The sequence below is a fragment of the Perissodus microlepis genome, chromosome 14 (assembly GCF_051167445.1).
Source record: "Perissodus microlepis isolate ML-2025 ecotype Zambia chromosome 14, ASM5116744v1, whole genome shotgun sequence".
NCBI lineage: Eukaryota > Metazoa > Chordata > Actinopteri > Cichliformes > Cichlidae > Perissodus > Perissodus microlepis.
Genome location: NC_140474.1, coordinates 28,717,714 through 28,738,024, shown reverse-complemented (window position 1 = coordinate 28,738,024; position 20,311 = coordinate 28,717,714). Strand labels below are relative to the sequence as shown.

The following is a 20,311-nucleotide window of genomic DNA, read 5'->3' as shown; positions in this document are numbered from 1 at the left end:
TGCTGTTGTTCAGCTGCTGGTTTCCTCTTTCTGGCGCGAAGTGGGCGATAAACAAACAAGAGAGACAGACTCGCGACAGAAAAGCCGATCAGCTGATCATTGATCAGTTTCATGATCGAAATAGCAACAGGAGAGAGAGAGAGAGAGAGAGAGGCAGTCGCTCCATATATTGGTTGTTAAGCTTAACGCGGGAATGCTTTACAAACATTCAGAGATGAATTTACAGGCTTGCTTTACTTCTCTGGGATAACTTCCTCGGAGATGAAATGCCGGATTGGTAGCGAGGCTACAAATACACGCAGCCCCTCTATCACGTGATGCATACTGCTCCGACGTGCTACGGTTATGAGCCGAGTTACGCCATGTCGCAAGTTTTGTGAGGTGCTTTTTTGATATTTAATGGATCGGATTACATTTTTTATTTCTCTCCGATATCCGATCCAGTAATTTAGGTCAGCATCCGACCGATACCGATACGTAATATCGGATCGGTCCATCTCTAAAATGAAAACATAATAAGTACAGGTCCAACAGTGGGTTCACACAGTCATAACTGTGTGCATCAGATTATTTTTTCCTCCTTCCATGGTTTCCTTTGTTCTTTGGTTGTGATTATCTACAGTTAGATATCAAAATGGAAGTTCTTGTGAATCCACAGCATGAGACAAAAACACAGCACATCTAAGGTAAAGAACAGTTGCTAGGTAATGTAGAACTTAATCTTAATTTAAGGCAAACACCACATGGATACAGATAATTATACACAAACTAAATACTAACTTTAAAGTCTATGCATGAACAGCAGCAGTGATTTATTTTCCCGGAGGTCTTCTGAAGTATCTGATTACCTGTACAGACATCTCTGCTGTGTCTGTGATTTTGTCTACTCTAAATTTTCACTCCCATTGTGTAATTAAAATAATGTGCTGCCCCAAACGCAGTAAACAACAAGCACAAATCGAATGTGTCCTGCATTTATTTGATGACTGTGTTTTCCGTATAAATGACTCACTGTACTATCCCTCCACAGTCTAATAATGCCGTTTACAGGATTTGGTCATGACAGCACATGCTCTCATACTTCGAGATAACCTGAGTAACTGCTTACACATAGATGGCGTACCAGAATAAAGATATTTTACAAGACACAAAATGTTACCAGCAGCATGTTACCATCCTGTAATGACACAGCTACAGCTGCTTTGCAATAACCAAGGGCACTCTAACAGCCCCCTGCTCTACTCAGACCTTATTACAAGGATCTGTGAAGCAGCACAAATCACCTCTGATCCTCATGCCACAGCAGTCATAGAGGAAGACTGTAGAGCAAGTACAAAGTAAAGCAAAAAAGCGACCTCTGACTTCATACTCCATACATTCTATGGCTTTAACAAGAGACTGAAAACCTAAGAAAAGGAAAAAAAAAATAATGTTCCAGAAGAGAAAAGAGGTATTTCAGATATTAAAATTGATACTATATAGAGAGTACAAAGACTACAAATAGCAGAATTTGTAGTCTATCATAATGTATGCATTATTTTAATTACAATTTGCCTTAATCTCCAGAATATGGAGGAATCACCAATATCAGACAGTCGACTTTTATAATAAAGACGCCTGAAATTAACAGAAATGTGGTTTCAGGCTTTACTTCTTATTACTTAGGACAGATCATGTTTGTTACATGCGCATTTCATACCACCAAAGTAATGAAAGTTGCAACAACACAACCCACAACACAACGCTTACACACTTTATTTATTGAGTGTATATAAAATATCTACCACAGTTTAAAAGGAGTGTTGTCACTTTCTTTGCACAGAGTTACACATGTGAATAAAATTCATGATTGTACCATGTTGAATAACTAAAACAAAACTATATTAAATGGTGATTATAGCCACGCCCCATGTTTTTTATTTAAATCTAATTTAATCTAAGAAAACTATGGGCTGTGTCTCGAGTTCAGACCCTGGGAGTTCTGCGGATGAACTGCCCTACAGGGAGGAATATTTATGTCACTACTTCCACTAAATTTTCATCTCCAATACAGCTGTGATTATACAACATAAAATAGTATGACATGTTTATACATAAACCTGCTGGACTCATTGAAATTCTCTTGGAAGGGGGCTCTGTTATTACGCCAACGTGGATGAGTTTCTATCTAAACCCTGAAACTACACTCCTGGGAAAAGTTTGATTAACCTGACCGTGCTAACATCACTGAGTACCCTGTCAGTAGGGGTGGGTTTTAATAATCGATGCATCAATTAAAATCGATTCTGGCTTGGATAACGTGATATCGATTCATTATTTTCATGAATCGATTTTTTTATATAAATGTATTTTGCCCAAAATTCCAGAATCTCAGGTGAAACGTCACAAAATTTTGACAACCACCAAACATTTAAAACAGTAAATGAGAGCAGGTACATGGCTTCTGCACAAAGACGTAAACACAAAGCGCTGACGGATCAGAATCAGTGAGATGTCGCCTTTCTCACCCGACGGCACGGACACGGTCGGGGCTGAAAGCCGACAGCTCGCTGATTCTGATGTTTCAGCGGCTCCGCGCTTTGTGTTTATGCCCTTTTTGCGCTGATTCTAAAGCTGTTAGTTTTATTTCTCTCCAAACAATACAGGGAGTGCAGAATTATTAGGCAAATGAGTATTTTGTCCACACCATCCTCTGCATGCATGTTGTCTTACTCCAAGCTGTATAGGCTCGAAAGCCTACTACCAATTAAGCATATTAGGTGATGTGCATCTCTGTAATGAGAAGGGGTGTGGTCTAATGACATCAACACCGTATATCAGGTGTGCATAATTATTAGGCAACGTCCTTTCCTTTGGCAAAATGGGTCAAAAGAAGGACTTGACAGGCTCAGAAAAGTCAAAAATAGTGAGATATCTTGCAGAGGGATGCAGCAGTCTCAAAATTGCAAAGCTTCTGAAGCGTGATCATCGAACAATCAAGCGTTTCATTCAAAATAGTCAACAGGGTCGCAAGAAGCGTGTGGAAAAACCAAGGCGCAAAATAACTGGCCATGAACTGAGAAAAGTCAAGCGTGCAGCTGCCAAGATGCCACTTGCCACCAGTTTGGCCATATTTCAGAGCTGCAACATCACTGGAGTGCCCAAAAGCACAAGGTGTGCAATACTCAGAGACATGGCCAAGTTAAGAAAGGCTGAAAGACGACCACCACTGAACAAGACACACAAGCTGAAACGTCAAGACTGGGCCAAGAAATATCTCAAGACTGATTTTTCTAAGGTTTTATGGACTGATGAAATGAGAGTGAGTCTTGATGGGCCAGATGGATGGGCCCGTGGCTGGATTGGTAAAGGGCAGAGAGCTCCAGTCCGACTCAGACGCCAGCAAGGTGGAGGTGGAGTACTGGTTTGGGCTGGTATCATCAAAGATGAGCTTGTGGGGCCTTTTCGGGTTGAGGATGGAGTCAAGCTCAACTCCCAGTCCTACTGCCAGTTTCTGGAAGACACCTTCTTCAAGCAGTGGTACAGGAAGAAGTCTGCATCCTTCAAGAAAAACATGATTTTCATGCAGGACAATGCTCCATCACACGCGTCCAAGTACTCCACAGCGTGGCTGGCAAGAAAGGGTATAAAAGAAGAAAAACTAATGACATGGCCTCCTTGTTCACTTGATCTGAACCCCATTGGGAACCTGTGGTCCATCATCAAATGTGAGATTTACAAGGAGGGAAAACAGTACACCTCTCTGAACAGTGTCTGGGAGGCTGTGGTTGCTGCTGCACGCAATGTTGATGGTGAACAGATCAAAACACTGACAGAATCCATGGATGGCAGGCTTTTGAGTGTCCTTGCAAAGAAAGGTGGCTATATTGGTCGCTGATTTGTTTTTGTTTTGTTTTTGAATGTCAGAAATGTATATTTGTGAATGTGGAGATGTTATATTTGTTTCATAGGTAAAAATAAATAATTGAAATGGGTATATATTTGTTTTTTGTTAAGTTGCCTAATAATTATGCACAGTAATAGTCACCTGCACACACAGATATCCCCCTAAAATAGCTAAAACGAAAAACAAACTAAAAACTACTTCCAAAAACATTCAGCTTTGATATTAATGAGTTTTGTGGGTTCATTGAGAACATGGTTGTTGTTCAATAATAAAATTATTCCTCAAAAATACGACTTGCCTAATAATTCTGCACTCCCTGTATTGACCGAACCAGCAGCAAAAGAAGATCCAAACTAAGCTTCACATAAACATCGTCATGGACTCCCTCTTACTTTTGTTGTTTTGCTTCCACCACGATAAAAATCACACTTCATGCACAGCTCTCTCTCTCTCTCTCTTTCTCAGGGTACTTCAAGAACAGTTTCCCGTCTATCCCCGAAATCTGTTTTCTGCATTATTCGCTTGCTTGTTACGCACAAGTCTACAGTTATTTACAGCGCTGTCGGCCGCTGTTTTTTTTTCCCTTTTACTTACTTCCAAAAAGAAAACCTAATTTCTGCCATTCAATAGGCTACTGAACAAATTTAAACTTTTTAAAATTATGCAAAACGCTTAGTCGTGTCTCTAATAAAACCGCTGTAACTTCAGAGGTAATGTTCATATGTTGATTAATGATTTTCTTTCGTTTTTGATGTACTGCAGAATATTTTTATAAAATCCCAGGCCAGGAAAATCACCTTCATGTTTTTCTGTGTTTTATCTTCAGCTACTTTGACACAAAGCCATCTGCTGTGATGCTCACACCTTTGATAAAGTCTGGAAAGTGTCAGCTTCCTTTTTATAGATACAAAAATATGTAAATGTACTGATCTGAATTATAATATTTCAAATCGAATTGAATCAAATCGAATGGAATTGAATCGAATCGAATCAATTCAGGACCTTGTGGATCGGAATCGAATCGATTCTAGAAATCAGTGACGATACCCAGCCCTAGCTGTCAGCATCAGCACTTCACTGACATATCAGGGCAGCAGACTGTGTTTTTTTTTTCTTCACAGCACAACCTGAAGAGAACAGAGACACTGAGCCGTTGGTTTATTTAAGAGCAGAGGTCACAGGCAAGTGAGGCATGCGTGTGTCTGTGTATTGACATTTTCTTGATGCCGCAGTGTCTGCTGGGAAAAGACACCAACTGAATGACAAAGATTCTCCAGAGAAACAGCCCCTGTTTGTATTATTGTGTGCGTGTGTAATAAAAACGCATAAAGACAATTTCAAAGTACCCACCATTAAGCTTTTTAACCAGTTATGCATACATTAATACGCACACACACAAACAATATCTAATTGCCCTAGCAATACAATCAACAGTGGTGTTGGCATTTGTTAGAGTTGTACAAATACATAAAAAAATCTGCAGCTGTTCAGCAAAACAAGCAACATCTGCCTTAATGTAAACAGCACCAGAATATAATTACAGTCATCCTGAACAATGAACTGCACTGTCTATATCTGCACATATTCAGCAGAGCAACACCTTTTCTGTTGCTGCAATAATAATCGTTCTCCCTCTATTTCAAGAGTGTCATAATTAGTTACTTTACATGTTAACATGCTTCACCTTAGCCAAACTCACAACCTGTTTATTCAAAAGATGTGCAACTACGTCAGCCTTTAAACAATTCAGGATTCTTCACACTATCAACATGCACCAGCACTTCAAGGCTGCTTAACACGTAATTGACTTGATAACAACCAGAAAAAAAAAGAATGCACACATAGTTTAATAAAAAGAGATAATTCTGTTTTACCTGCATTTCCAGACCCGTGGTGGAAGATTCAAGATGGAGAAGATCAGAAGTCATGAAACATTAAGCAAAGAGAAAATACAATTAAAATAGAATTTTGTAAAGTTTTTAAACCACTTTAAGTGTCCCACATTCTCTCATGATTCAAAACTGGAGATTAGAAAAAATACTTAGTTTGAATTGATTAAAAAATAAATAAATAAAATAAAATAATAAAAGACCTACAAGCCACTTTTCTAACTGCGTCCAGTGAATTCACCTAGTCCAAATAAATTGTATAAGCATTTCAAGAATCCTGTATAGCCACATATAGAGTAACTTCAAGTCATTGCAATTATTTTTTTATTATTTATAATTAGTAAAATTATTTATAATATTTATAAAAAAAACAAAAGCTTATACAAAAGTGAAGTCAGGAAGATCTGCATTCGCTAGTCTTCCTGTATCCCTGAGCATTTGGGATGCTAGCCTATTCTTTGCATCACTTTCACTTTCCATGTCAGTCAAGCTCCTTTCCGTCAGTGCTCTGATCTAGTAATTTTCTTGTCAATCAGCCTCTGTTCCCTGTGCTTTAAATCTCAGTGGTTTCTTTGCCATTCAGTCTTCCAGTGTGTCACTTGTGCTAACCCTCTCCTCCCTATCTCCACAATATCCTGGTCAGTCATAGAGTATTATCCACGCCTCCTCCTGCTTCATTTCCACCAGCAGCAAAATCTCAATTCCAGGGGGTTTTGCCCTACTTCCTGCCACTGTTGGGACTTTGCTCTGCTGTTTCCCTTCATTGGAGTCTAATCACATTTTTTTTCCAAATGCTCTCCCCTTATTGAAAATACTTTTTGGAGAAAAATACACACACTCTTGGTTGTAATTTATAAACTCCCAGACTAATCATATAATGTTCTGCTTTGACATTTTCTTCACATATCATCTTTTAAGTTGACAGCTGTGACTATTACTCCACGGTGTGCATTTGCAGCTCATATTTTAACTTTGTGAAATTGCTTGAGCTTATCATTAAATTAAGCAACAACACAAAGCACCAAGTGAGAGACAGGAAGTTGTAGCGCTCATCTCAGCCACACAATTTTTAAGAGCTCGTGGTACAAGTGTGAGCCTAAGGGGAAAAAAGTAAAAAGATATAGAATTGATCGGCTGCTGGGACATAAAAAGCAGATGAAATTGGATACCGCTCTCATGGGAGAGTTATCTGTAAAATTACAATTTAGCTACAAATTAGATATCTATAAACTGACAGGGCTTTTGGTTCAGCTCACAGACCATCAGCTCTGTTGTGTTTATCTGCAACCACAGCCTTTGTCACTGACTCATTAGCTATGTGTCCTGTGGTAAGATAGGGTAAGAAGATGTGGTCCACACATGGTTAAGACTCTCTCTGATTATCCCGGCAGGTAAGAGTAATGATTTTTTTTCTAATATTTTAGAAGAAGTTGAGTATTTAAGATACAGTCCAACAGTACCCAATGCTAAAAAGTACACAAATGATAAGAGATAAGAGATAAGATAAGATAAAACTTTATTAATCCCTCGGGTGGGTTCCTCTGGGAAATTCGGTTCCAAATAAGCACAGCACCGACAGAAGTTATAGAGTTACAGAATATTATATATATATATATATATATATATATATATATATATATATATATATATATATATATATATACACACACACATATATAAATACAAAGACATATATAGATAAAAATATACAAAGGGGATAAATAGAATAAATAGGAATAAAATAAAAATAAAAATACAAGTGGATTGCACATTTCAAGTATGGAGTCTATTGCACCGTTGACTATTAACAAAAAGTATTGCACAAAGGTAATTGCACAGTGAGGTGAAGAGGCACTACAGCTTAGTTGTTCCCCCCTCCTTTGTCCTCCTGTTTCCCCTCCCTCTCCCCTCCAGAGAGGAGTTAAACAGTCTGATGGCGTGTGGGACAAAGGAGTTTTTAAGTCTGTTGGTTCTTGTCTTGGGGAGAAGCAACCTGTCACTGAACAGGCTCTTCTGGTTGTTTATGGCCATGTGCAGAGGATGCCCAGCATTGTTCATAATGTCCAGCAGTTTCTTTAGTGTCCTTTTCTCTGCCACTGTCACCAGAGTGTCCAGCTTCATGCCGACCACAGAGCCAGCCTTCCTGATCAGTTTTTCCAGCCTGGATGAGTCCTTCTTTGCTGTGCTGCTCCCCCAGCACACCACAGCATAGAAAAGTACTCCAGCAACCACCGAGTGGTAAAACATCCTCAGGAGCTTCCTGCAGATGTTAAAAGACCTCAGCTTCCTGAGGAAGTACAGTCGGCTTTGGGCTTTTTTATACAGGTGCTCTGTGTTGCATGACCAGTCCAGTTTGTTGTCCACCCACAGCCCGAGGTACTTGTACTTGTTGACCACCTCCACGTCCTCCCCCTCTATCTGAACCGGCAGTGGACCTGCTCTGGACCTCCCAAAGTCCACAACCAGTTCCTTAGTCTTTGAGGTGTTGAGTTGCAGGTGGTTTGTGTGACTCCATGCGACAAAGTTCCTCACCAGACTTCTGTACTCCTCTTCCTGATCATCCCAGATACACCCCATGATGGCTGTGTCGTCTGCAAACTTCTGAATGTGGCATAATTCAGAGTTGTAGCAGAAGTCAGAGGTGTACAGGGTGAAGAGAAGTGGGGACAGCACAGTTCCCTGTGGTGCTCCTGTGCTGCTGACCACAGTGTCAGACGTGATGTCCTTCAGCCTGACGTACTGTGGCCTGTCGGTGAGGTAGTCGGAGAACGTACTGTGGCCTGTCGGTGAGGTAGTCGGAGAATATATATCACTAATATAAATCAGATATAAGATACAATAGATATAATAATAATAGATATAAATCACTAACAGTAATAGGGTAATATAAGTTATAAGTAATAATAATAGTGGCCTGTGAATCTGGAACTATCACTCTGCTCTTTCAATAAAGACACGAGCAGCTCACACAAAGATAAATAAAGAAAAATTTTTAATTACTGCATTACATCATCCGAACTTCAGAAATAATGGACAGCCACACACACACACACTTCTGAACTGGTTCTGTCATTTTTTTACAGATAGATGTCAGGCTACTTGTGCAAATTGTATTTCCTACTACAATTTGTAAATGAATAATTTAAAAAAAGTGCAACATGTCACTGAGATCTCACAGCACAGTGGAAGAATAAAGAGGGAAAGAAAAATGACAACTTTAAGGTCAGAGTGACTCAAGATAAATTTGTAAAAAGACAAAACTTAAAAATTGTAATGCAGAACAATATATCATGGTTTAGCAAATCATCATGATGGGCTTACCTACCACACCAGGTCAGAACAATATTGCATTTTTAGTGTCGTTTATATATTTATTATACATTTTATTACAAAGTTTTAAGATTCTCTGTAACTCTTTGGATGGAGATGTTCACTTAAAAGAAGAAAAAGAGTAAATAAGTGTTTCTTTTTTATGCTGATGTTTGAAAGATAAACTTGCTTCTTTGTTCTTTGAAAGAGCCATGAGAACAGCTCTTTGTAGGAAAGACCAGTGTCACTGAGTGAATATCAGTGTCTTTACTGGACAATAAGGCCCTTTCCACTAGTGTTAATAATTAATATATAATCCAGACGGTATTATACTGCTGCTAAATAATGTAAATTAAACGTGATATGAGAAAGTTATTCTCTAGTACCTACTTGATTTTTGATGAATTTGCACTACTAACAAATACACAATCAGACTCTCACACACTCCTCAGTGAGCTGTGACATTATGGCAAGAATCCTGCAGAGTCAGAGAATCTGTCTGGATCATTGCAGAGTCAATTATAGTAGAAAAACTGATGCTCTCTGTATTATGTCGTGCTCTCATACACAATGAAAAGTCACAGCACCCTGTGAATTTTTCATTCATGCTGTATTCATGGAATTCTTCGCAGCTCTATCAGCAGGGCATCATTATGCAGCTTATTCCACAGTATTTTAACTTAAAACAGAAGATTTGCCTAGCGGATGTAAAACTGAAAAAAAAGAAAATTTGACTACTTATTGAAAGAGGGAGGCTGTTTGATTTGAAAAGCCAAATAACAGTTACAGTGGCTTGCAAAAGTATTCGGCCCCCTTGAACTTTTCCACATTTTGTCACATTACAGCCACAACCATGAATCAATTTTATCGGAATTCCACGTGAAAGACCAATACAAAGTGGAGTACACGTGAGTAGTGGAACGAAAATCATACATGATTCCAAACATTTTTTACAAATAAATAACTAAAATTGGGGTGTGCACGGTCAGCACGGTCACACAAAAAGAGCAGCACAGCTGGACACAACATGAACACACTGTTCAAAGTATTGTAATAAAAAGTGACAGGAGCGTCATTAATGTGTACGGAGACTGTAAAAGAGACAAAAATTACTGCCTCCCTGACCGCTTACCAGCAAGTGAAGTTGCAGTGTGCATTAATTTCTATCCAGACTCATAACTGCTTCACACACACAATACTATCATCAGTTTTAAAGTGGAACTTACGGTCTGACCAAATGTGAAAAATGTGCATATTATTAGCATAACTTGAGTTTTAATATAATATTGTGTATGTGTGTAAGTGGGTGGGTGGAGGGTGGTTTAGATCACTGTGACCTTTGACCTGCAATAACTCATTCACAATAACTCAAGTGAACATTTGTATCAAATTTGTGGGAAAAAGCACTGTGGTGGACTGGTGCACAGCAGCTGTGATGTTCATGGTCAGTTAGGTTACATTAGGTGTAGCGGGGATTAAGCTGATAATGTTTTGAGTAATTTACTGAATTCAACCTTTATACCCACATAGCACACAGGTCTGGCCCAGATCTGGTGTCAAGCCGGCACTGCTGGCTGACTTCTGGCATGGTAAGTGGTATGTCATCCAGATATGGGCCAGGTCTGGTGTAGATGGCACTGTTTACGTGATGGTATGCCACATCTGGCCCGATTGTGGTTTGGTTTATGTGGCCCAGGCTCATACAAAATACAAAATCTGGCATCATGCTGGCACTTCTGACTGACCGTTGTCATGGCAGGGTGTATGTCAACCAGATGTGGGCCAGTTCTGGCAATGTTGGTACTATTTATGTTCCTATTTTCCTATTTTAGTTAGAAGACCCAAATGCCATGTTGCAATACTATACTGCTACATTTCAAATGCAGGTTTGACAGGTTTGTGAGTGTACACTTTATCCAAAACCTAGTGAGGGTTTACTCATGTTTACCACTGGGTGGCTGTAGCTCAGGAGGTAGAGCAGGTGACCTACTAATCGGAGGGTTAGTGGCTCCTCCATTCTGGATGTCAAGAGTGTGAATGTGTATGAATGTAGTTAGGAATCACTCAGTTTAGAGAAAGTGTCTGAATGCGGCATGTTGTATAGAGCACTTTGAGTAATCCAGGAGAGTAGAAAAGCACTATATAAGAATCAGTCCATTCACCCTCTGAACGGAGTTTTGTCATGTTATTTTTGCACTATTATGTTACGGCACATGTCGTTATTACATGGCTTGATTAAGGTACACATTAGGCTTATAGAGCAGCAACAGCAGCAAATGTCTGCTTATCACAACCTGTACACAAAGAAAATCTACTGGAGCTCACAAGAGAAATTATTTTGAGTGATCCTTCTCCCCAAATAGAAAATTAATTGTGCTATTACTCAAGCACGGATTTGGGGCCCAGTGAAAGAAAATATCACTTTGGGTCTCACTTTTTTTTTCTTCTTTTTTTTAACATTGATTGGATGGAAGAAATTTTAAATTTTGATCTTTTTATTCATAACATTAAGTACTGGTAAATATATCTTAAATCAGCGGTCCCCAACCCCCGGGCCTCGGACCGGTACCGGTCCGTGAGTCGTTTGGTACCGGGCCGCGAGAGTAGAGGCTCAGGTGTGAAATGTATGGTTTTCAGGGTTTTTATCGGTTTTCAGCGTTATTTTGTTATTGTTTTTATCGTTAACTCGGTTTTCCTGGGTCTTTTCACGTGTGTTATGAATAAATCTTCTTTTTTTCGGTACCGGTACTAGTTTTATTTTGTTGTATTTATCCGCGACACCTTAAAGGCCGGTCCGTGAAAATATTGTCGGGCATAAACCGGTCCGTGGCACAAAAAAGGTTGGGGACCGCTGTCTTAAATAATTTGGATATCAAGTTTCAGAATATACACAACTAAAATATGTGTCTGTCTTTAGTAGAACTGAAATCAGGTTTAACCTGATTTAGTTAACTGAAAGCTCTCACCATCTGCAACAGTCAAAAGCAGTGTGGACAATACATCCAGACAGTTCTGTTTATGTGGATTATAATGATAATAGTGTGTTGAAAATAAATACGTTTTCTAAGGAGCCTCCTGCAATTAGACACATTTTTTTATGTAAAAGAACTCACCTGCTTCTTCAGATATCAGTGGCGCTGGTTCAATGTTAAGAGTGTGAGTTTGGGGAGATGGGAGTGGGACAGCTAAGCCTCTGCCAGAGGTTTGATCTGTTTGGCCTGGCAGCAGGTCATTAGAAAAGTGATTCAGCATACATATGTACAAAGGTTGTGCTGCACCAATTACATGTTTGCTAAATGAAATAAGCTAACTACTGCTAGGAATATTAAGAATTTTCTTTCATCTGGACTTCACTATGAGTTTAATATCAACCTGTCTCGCTTTTCTTTTTTGAAACACAGACCTTACTTTTAATGAAGCCATCCTACTGTCTTAACTGCTCCACAGTTTTCTAGGCCCTGTCAGTAATGGGCACTCAGAATCATCATCACATTTGTCCCTCTTAGGTTCCTCTGCACTCAAGCATTAGTTAATGTTGTTAAAAAAATCTTTAAAACAGTTATTATTATATATTTGATTATATGACAGTACAGGGAGAAATTGGACTGGGGAGGAGATGAAGGTAGTGATGTCCTAGATCAAAATCAATAATAACTTTCCACTCAATATTTGTTATTTTTTTTTTGTATTTTTAGCTTTAAGTGAGGGTTATCTTTGTCTCTTAAACATCAGGATCTGATCTTTATTCCCTGTGCATTGAAAACAAAGTGTTGTGACGTTTACATCCAAACAAGCAAAACCAGCAGGCTGCATGTGTTGGAGAACATCCACATGCAGCCAGCACTTGCCTGTGCAACAGAGCTTTCATAAAGTTGATATGTCTTTTTTTTTTTTTTGTTCTCATCTGCCATAGCGAAAAACATTGTTTTGATTTAGAAACTTGTCAGTGATTTTCTCAGTCTGCACTTACTTTCTCTCACTTTACCTACTTAAGTGAAAGCTAAAACCAGACATTCAGCCATGAGGGAGATGAAAATCCAAGATCAAACACCAACCATTGGTACTTTTCTGACAATAACTGTCAGCAACAGTTTCGCAGGAGTAAGTGCAGGTCTTATCAGAACAGATACAGCTCCTTTAGTCTTTGATTATCTCTCTCTCACTTCATCTCAGCCAAAAGAATATTTAAAAACAATATTCATCAGATTTTCAGATCAAATCCGCAGCAGGATTGAACAGGATAAATAGTTAGATAAATTAAGAACTGTAAGGACAGCCTACACAGATACGGTGGTAACATAAAATATATGCATTTTAACAGTGATATGATTATAATATGACAACTAAAATAATTAATGTGGATATTGGCATGGAACTGCAGAAATGCAGTGTCTACAGGGATCACTGAGCACATAGAATTTTAATTAATATGAAGCTAGTCTGTTCTGCAAAATTAAATAACTAAAGAAAGAAAGAAAAAGGAAAGATACAAACAACAGTTAGTCTTTTTAAAATATTTTGTATTGCAGACTATTTCACAGGCTCCTAAGACTAAAGCAAGACATCTTTTTTAACTATGCCCTGAGGTTTGCATATCCTGTGAGAGTTGTAGACATTGCAGCAGAGTTAAGCAAAAGTGATTTAGCTATATTCCTTTTGTAATGATCCAAACACGGACTTAATTCACAGAGAGTGCACAGATATTCCTCACCTGAATTTGCTGTACAAACAGGTTTAAAACAGCCTAAGGAAGGAACACAGGCAAACAAATAATGAAAAGCGTGCATGTTTTTGCTATGAGACAATCTAGGCGGTTTCGTTATCCAGACCAAAATAAGTCATTTATGGCCATTTATTTTTTCATCAAAATAACTAGAGCTGTCAGAATGTGCAAAGACACTCAAACTAGGACTGTAACTTTTGGCTTTATAATATTTCAGTTTCAAAACAATATCCATGCAGAGCAACTTGATTTCTGCACCATGCAGCCTAATGCACAGCAGTGCTTTCTTCAGCAGACGACTATTTCAGGGTGACAGTGTGGAGAGAGTAGTAAAGCTGGTGAACTGTGACAAAGAACTGAACTCACCCTTCTCTTTGTCCACTACAATAAGTCAATTCTGCTTGAGGAAAGCATTCATTCAAGACACTTAAAGTGCCCCCATCAAAGACAGACACACTCTGGTCTCCCACTACTATGTGTGGGCTTTTTAAACCTAGTTTCCTCTACCAGGTTGGACTTGACATTACTGTAACAAACTAAAGTGATTGTAAACCAACTGGCTATAATATATGACACAACGCAGCAACTGAAATTACACAAAATAGATCCCAGTAGATCATGACAAGTCAAATCAAGTTAAAGTTATTTGTAAAGCAGTACTCAGACACATTCAGTGTGCTTGACATAAAAAAAGAAAGAGACATTTAAAAATGCAAAACATATCAGTGTACATGCCATGATATAAAGCATACACAGACAGTCATAATAAGAATATATTCATTAAAAAGATAGTTTATACCAGTGCTGGAAATGTTAGGAAAGTTTAGGATAAAGTAGATAAATATATATGTGTGTATTTGATGAACTGCATTCATATTTCTCCTCACATTATGCATACACTGCCTAATTCTGGTGAACAAATGATAATGGTCACTGATAAAAAGCCAACCTTACTTTTGTCTGTCTCAGCTGAATTATTCTCTATCTCATCTTCTAATTCTCTCCTGTGTATCAACTTTTTTAGCTTCTTTATATTCTTGTTGCATGGCCCGTTACACTTTTGGGCTACTCCAGTCCTGCTGAAATTGCTTTCTTTACATATTTATGGCTGCCAAACAGCTTGAATCAGTCTACTGCCCCAGCAGCAGTGAGCTCACAGTGTCTCTCTGATCTGTTCGTAAAGGGAAAATAAAAATAAAGTAAACCCTCTTCTAAATTTGAAGGATTAGTGCAACAGGACATTTTTTATTAATCATCTCCATCTCTGCACGTTCTAGTACATGAAATAATCCTCTTTATTTATTTAACAAACTCACCAAATAACAGAAGCAGTGTATGAAAAATTAAAGTTAGCAACAATAATTCAAAATAATTATTTTCTAAATGGCATCGTCGCTCTCCCATATAGTTGGTGAGATTGAGATTTTGCCCCACGCTTGTTTATGGCATTCCTTCATGTCATGGAGGTTTGCGGACATTTGTTCATGCACAGCTCTCTGTGCTTTGGTCTTTGTAATGCTTCAATAAGGGCGTACTTAGTTTTTCACAATAATTTCTGCATTTTGAATCTGCAGTTCCTTGAATAACCACTGAAAACTGGCTTTAACATTGCTGATTAAACACCCATAAAAATGATAAGAAAGAAAGTAAAGTCTGATGTTTCTCATTGTAGCACTTTTTAACAAGTGTACAAGTTGTTTTATTTTATTTAATCATATTTATTTACTTTATATATGTATTGTGTATAGACATGTAATAAGGTCTAAAACTTTAATTATTTAGGGTTACAGAAGCTTTAAATGGCATTTTTCACTCCCTTCAACTCTAATTCAAGCCATGAAACAGAAAATATTCATGTAAATGCATTTTGGAGCATTTTTAATGTAACTATCTGACATTAAATATGTTTTGCTATATAGTTAATTATACAAGGAGCCTGTCAAATAAATCCGCATTAGCAGTAATTTAGCAAGCAGCCCTTATAGGCTTGTATCTGTGTCTTTACAGCTCAGAAAGAAAACACTTTTTTTAATTTGTCTGATATTTCCTTGGATAGATTTTTTACATACATCAGAGTGTTATTTTCATATTTAGTAATATAATACATATTCAATATGATGTTTTATAAGTTGTACACTATGGTAAAATTGCCTTTCTTTTCAAACAGGCTAAATTAGACAGTAAAAGAGAAATTTGAGACCTCAGTCAATTTGAGACTGACCGAGGAAGACCCATCTGTCAAACATATTTCTCTTCCTTGACAGAGTACATTGTACATTATAGGATGAATATTAGAAAATAATATATTGTTATATGTTGTTACCAAGCCTCCATCTGCCATTATGCCCAATGGAGCATAGATCTCAGAAGAGTAGAAAACTATTTTTCTGCTGTATTCATATAGAATAATATTTCAGCACAACACTATGCCTTTCTAATACAGCAGTGCTGTGAACAGATCAAACAGAGCTACAATTTCTGTTCACAAAGATCAAATATAAAACCTGTATATTCATTTACACTATGTAGTTTTGCCAAGTCAGTGACCAGAGTGGGTTAACTGAAAATCTGTAATATATAATTTTACTGACACCAGAAACAACAGGCAAAAACTATCTTTGGCTTCACTGCTTTCCGATACAATATAAATAAAAAAGGTTCATATATTTATAAAAAGTGATATTTAGAGGGAGTGAGAAAATGCTTGTGACAAACATTGTATTGAGAAATTATTTTCCTTCCATTTCTTCACTACATAATAGCTTCCTAATGGACCATTGAACCTTTGTAATAACCAACCTGGAAATCTCATCATCATTGTGGTCAGTCATAAATGGCTGGAGCTGACATGACAGTTTTTCATGGTTTCAATGAACATCACACTTTGCATAACACAAGAGACACAAGTTTCCCCTCAAACAGTGGCATGTAAAAAGACAAACAAAAAACAAAACCAAAAAAATTCTCAATATTTTGAAAGAAAACCTTACTAAGATGGGGTTTGAGCCCAGGCTCCTCTAGTCTACATGCCAAATATCCTTCGGCAAGATATTAACCTCCGATGCATCTATCGGAGTGTGAATGAGAGTGAATGTTAGCTAGAAGTACTAAAAACCTTAGATAAAGTGCTTGTGTGAATGGGTATGATTGGGTGAATGCACGAGTTGCATAAAGCGCTTTGAATGCACAGCAAGAGTAGAAAAGCACTATATAAGAACCAGTCCATTTACCATGAACTTAGGCCTAAGCATATAGAGGGATATATATATATATACATATATATATATATATATATATATATATATATATATATATATATTAGGGGTGCAACGATACTCGTATCGATATTGAACCGTTCGATACAGTGCTTTCGGTTCGGTACGCATATGTATCGAACAATACAAAATTTTTCATTTATTTTATCAACTTTTCTTCTGACGATGCTGTCTGTGTTGAGAGCTCAGTGGATCAGCGTTCGACTACTCCGCCTGGGCTGCACTCTCGAGCGCAGATCCACTGAGCGCAGCGCAAGCTAGCGAGCCAGAAGCTTAGCTCGTTGCAACATGGCAAATTGAACCTCCCCACCCTCATTCAGATCTGGCCTTTGGAACTATTTTGGTTTTCATGTGAAGTATGACCCTGAAGGTAAGCGCGTCATGGACAAAAGTAAAACAGTATGTCGGATGTTCCACGCAATGCTCAATTACATGGGTGGGAACTACTGCGTTAGCGAGCGCAGTTTGCTCGTTAACGTGTTGACGCCGTCCAGCCCCACGCACGGGGCGATCCGCGGAAGCTCGTTAACGGAGATTTGCCGTGTTGTGGCGTTAACGTCATTTCAGATTAACGCTGACAGCACTAGTGGGAACAAAATGAATATGACTGCACATTTACGCTGACATCACCCTAGTGCAAAGACAAGTGGAAAAAGACAAAAACAACAAGCACGCATGCTACAAACTTTACCCGAGTCTTTTAGACAGCCGTTAGCACATGAGTCTCCTTATGGGGACCTGATATGTTTAATATGCTGCTGAGAATATAGCCCAGAAGAAGCGTATAGTATAGCTTTTATTTTGGAAAGAGCCATTTCTCTGTAATAAACTCTTTTCCAAAGATGAGTGATTTCTTGATCAGATAGATTTATTATTTTGTTGTTTCAGCAACATTAAATTAAAAAACTGTACTTTTGAGTTAAAATATATATTTATAATTTTAATAAATGACAAATTAAAAAAGCATGAACATTTTTTTGTATCGAAAAAATATCGAACCGTGACACCAAAGTATCGAACCGAACCGTGAATTTTTTGTATCGTTGCACTCCTAATATATATATATATAATCTATAGGAACTTGAGAAATTTGTCAAAGAATAATGGGCTGAGATCGCTCAGGAAACGTGAGAGTTGTAGACAGCTAAAACCCACCACTTTATCATAACATAACATGTGTGCAGTTTGTCACACAGTGTTGCTAGCTAAAGGTCCAGCTGCTGTATTTCACAGGAAGACAAAAGAGTGTGAGATAATTTTACTCAGAGATGGAGAACGAAGGATTAGACAGACAGGAGAGGTTTAAAGAGAAGGATGCTCAGTGACGCTTGATAAACTGCAAATTTAAAGCTTACATGTAATGTCATAATTTTAATCAGATACTGGATTTTTATATGATGTGTTTTGATAAATTATGTATTTTCACATTTCGAAACATGCTTCAAAACAAAGCTGAGCTATACTAACTTTGTGTTATTAAATTTTTGCATAAAAATACTGAGTAGTTTAGTCCAGTATAAACAGGTTAGTCTGCAGTGCTGTGGTGAATTACAGTAAAGCACTGGGTTGGACTGGTGCACAGTGATGCTTATGGTCAGAGTTAGGTTACATCAAATGAAGCAGAGATGAATTTACATTTAAGTTGATGGTGCTACTGTCAGTGTCAGTGTAGGGGATGGACATCAGCCAGCATAGCTTGTCAAACCGCTTACATCTTGTTGAATTCAGTTGTGTAAATCCACAAAGAGCAGCAGGTCAGCTGATCACAGCCAGTGCACTAAGAAAATCTACTGAAGCTGACATTAGAAATGATTGTGAGTTGTGATTCTTTTCCCTATGCAGAGCTACTGCATAGATCTTAGGGTTCTCCAAACTGCTCAATCCCACTGTAACCCCTGACTGTACTCACTTTACTGTTTAGATGTGGAGGCAAAGTCATCCTCTACCATGTAGGCAACAGAAAATAGTTATTTTTTTAATTATCTTTCACTGCATGTGTCCTATATAACAGATTCGAGCTGAGTACATTCATTAGAATTCGAATTTAGATTTCAATAATATTTGTATTGTCAATATTATATATAATATTATTTGTTTTATTTTTATATTAACACAGCACAAGGTTCAGTTACCTTCTACAAAGGTAGTAATCTAATCCTACAATGTAATCCCAGCAACAATGGACTATTACTAGTTATCTTTAAAGAAACCCTGTATTGTTATCATACTGTTATCATCCTCCTGGATAGTTTGCAGATGTTTAGAAATAATTTAGAACTGAATAATAACAGTTATTTAATTACATTGAAGAAATAAAAGCAGAAATCATAAAATCAAGCACGTGTAGATTGTATCACATGTCAACAAATCACTTAATTCCTCATTTTAAATTTTTAGAATTACTTTCACCACCCTAATACAATAATTACACCAGACCTTGGTAACACCCCAATTTAGTTTAAAACCCCTATAACTGTCAGAGAATGGAAATGATTACCTTCATAATAGCTATCCCCAGACCACAGAGATACTTAGTAGTTAGCGTAAGTGAGTAATTAGTGCTTGGAAAAGAAGACAGCTCCAGATAATATCTTTTAATCTAAAGCCATGTATGTGTTGTACTCAGTCCTGTTTCACATTCATAGTGTGAAAAATCACCAGAATAAGAAAAATGTTGAATATCAGTGTCTGAACTCAGTATGGTGTTCCATTAAAGACAGCCTGGTGCACACAGAAAATGACTGAAAACGTGTTCATTTCACAGTTCTGACTCCAAATATCCATTTCTTTGTCTTTGAGTCAAAGGACAGAGCCAGATACAGATATCATGCACAGACACAGCCATTAGACTGATAGAGGAATTTTCATCAAACGGTATTGGAGCCATACATTATATTTCTTACATGTAAATGCTGCCTTTATAGTGGTCACATAGCACCTGAAGCAGACAAGCAGTTTAACAGGTTTTCTGATATCAGGAAATCGTATTTGAGATCAATATTTTTCAAGTGAAAAACAGGATTTCAAGTTTGTATCTTTTTTGTTTCCTTTTTTACATTACATATCTATAATTGTTATACACATTAAACTGACATGCACACAATAATTGGCACAATAATTCAAAGATATTTGATGCCTTAAAAACACAAGCATAAACACAATTTTACTTTTCAACCTTAAGTTACTACCCAGGCAGGCAAAACAGTTCTCACAGAGCTCCAGTTCAGTG

The 20,311-nt window shown here is 37.7% G+C and overlaps 2 protein-coding genes across 2 annotated transcripts in view; one reads left to right on the top strand and one right to left on the bottom strand.

The window, feature by feature from the left end:
• The window catches only part of lsamp (limbic system associated membrane protein), a 741,226-nt gene that overhangs the window by 650,542 nt on the left and 70,373 nt on the right, over nucleotides 1-20,311 (bottom strand). The gene's annotated exons all lie outside the window — the stretch shown is intronic.
• Nucleotides 1-20,311, top strand: part of LOC146374121 (uncharacterized) — a 227,498-nt gene that overhangs the window by 137,237 nt on the left and 69,950 nt on the right. The window lies entirely within an intron of this gene.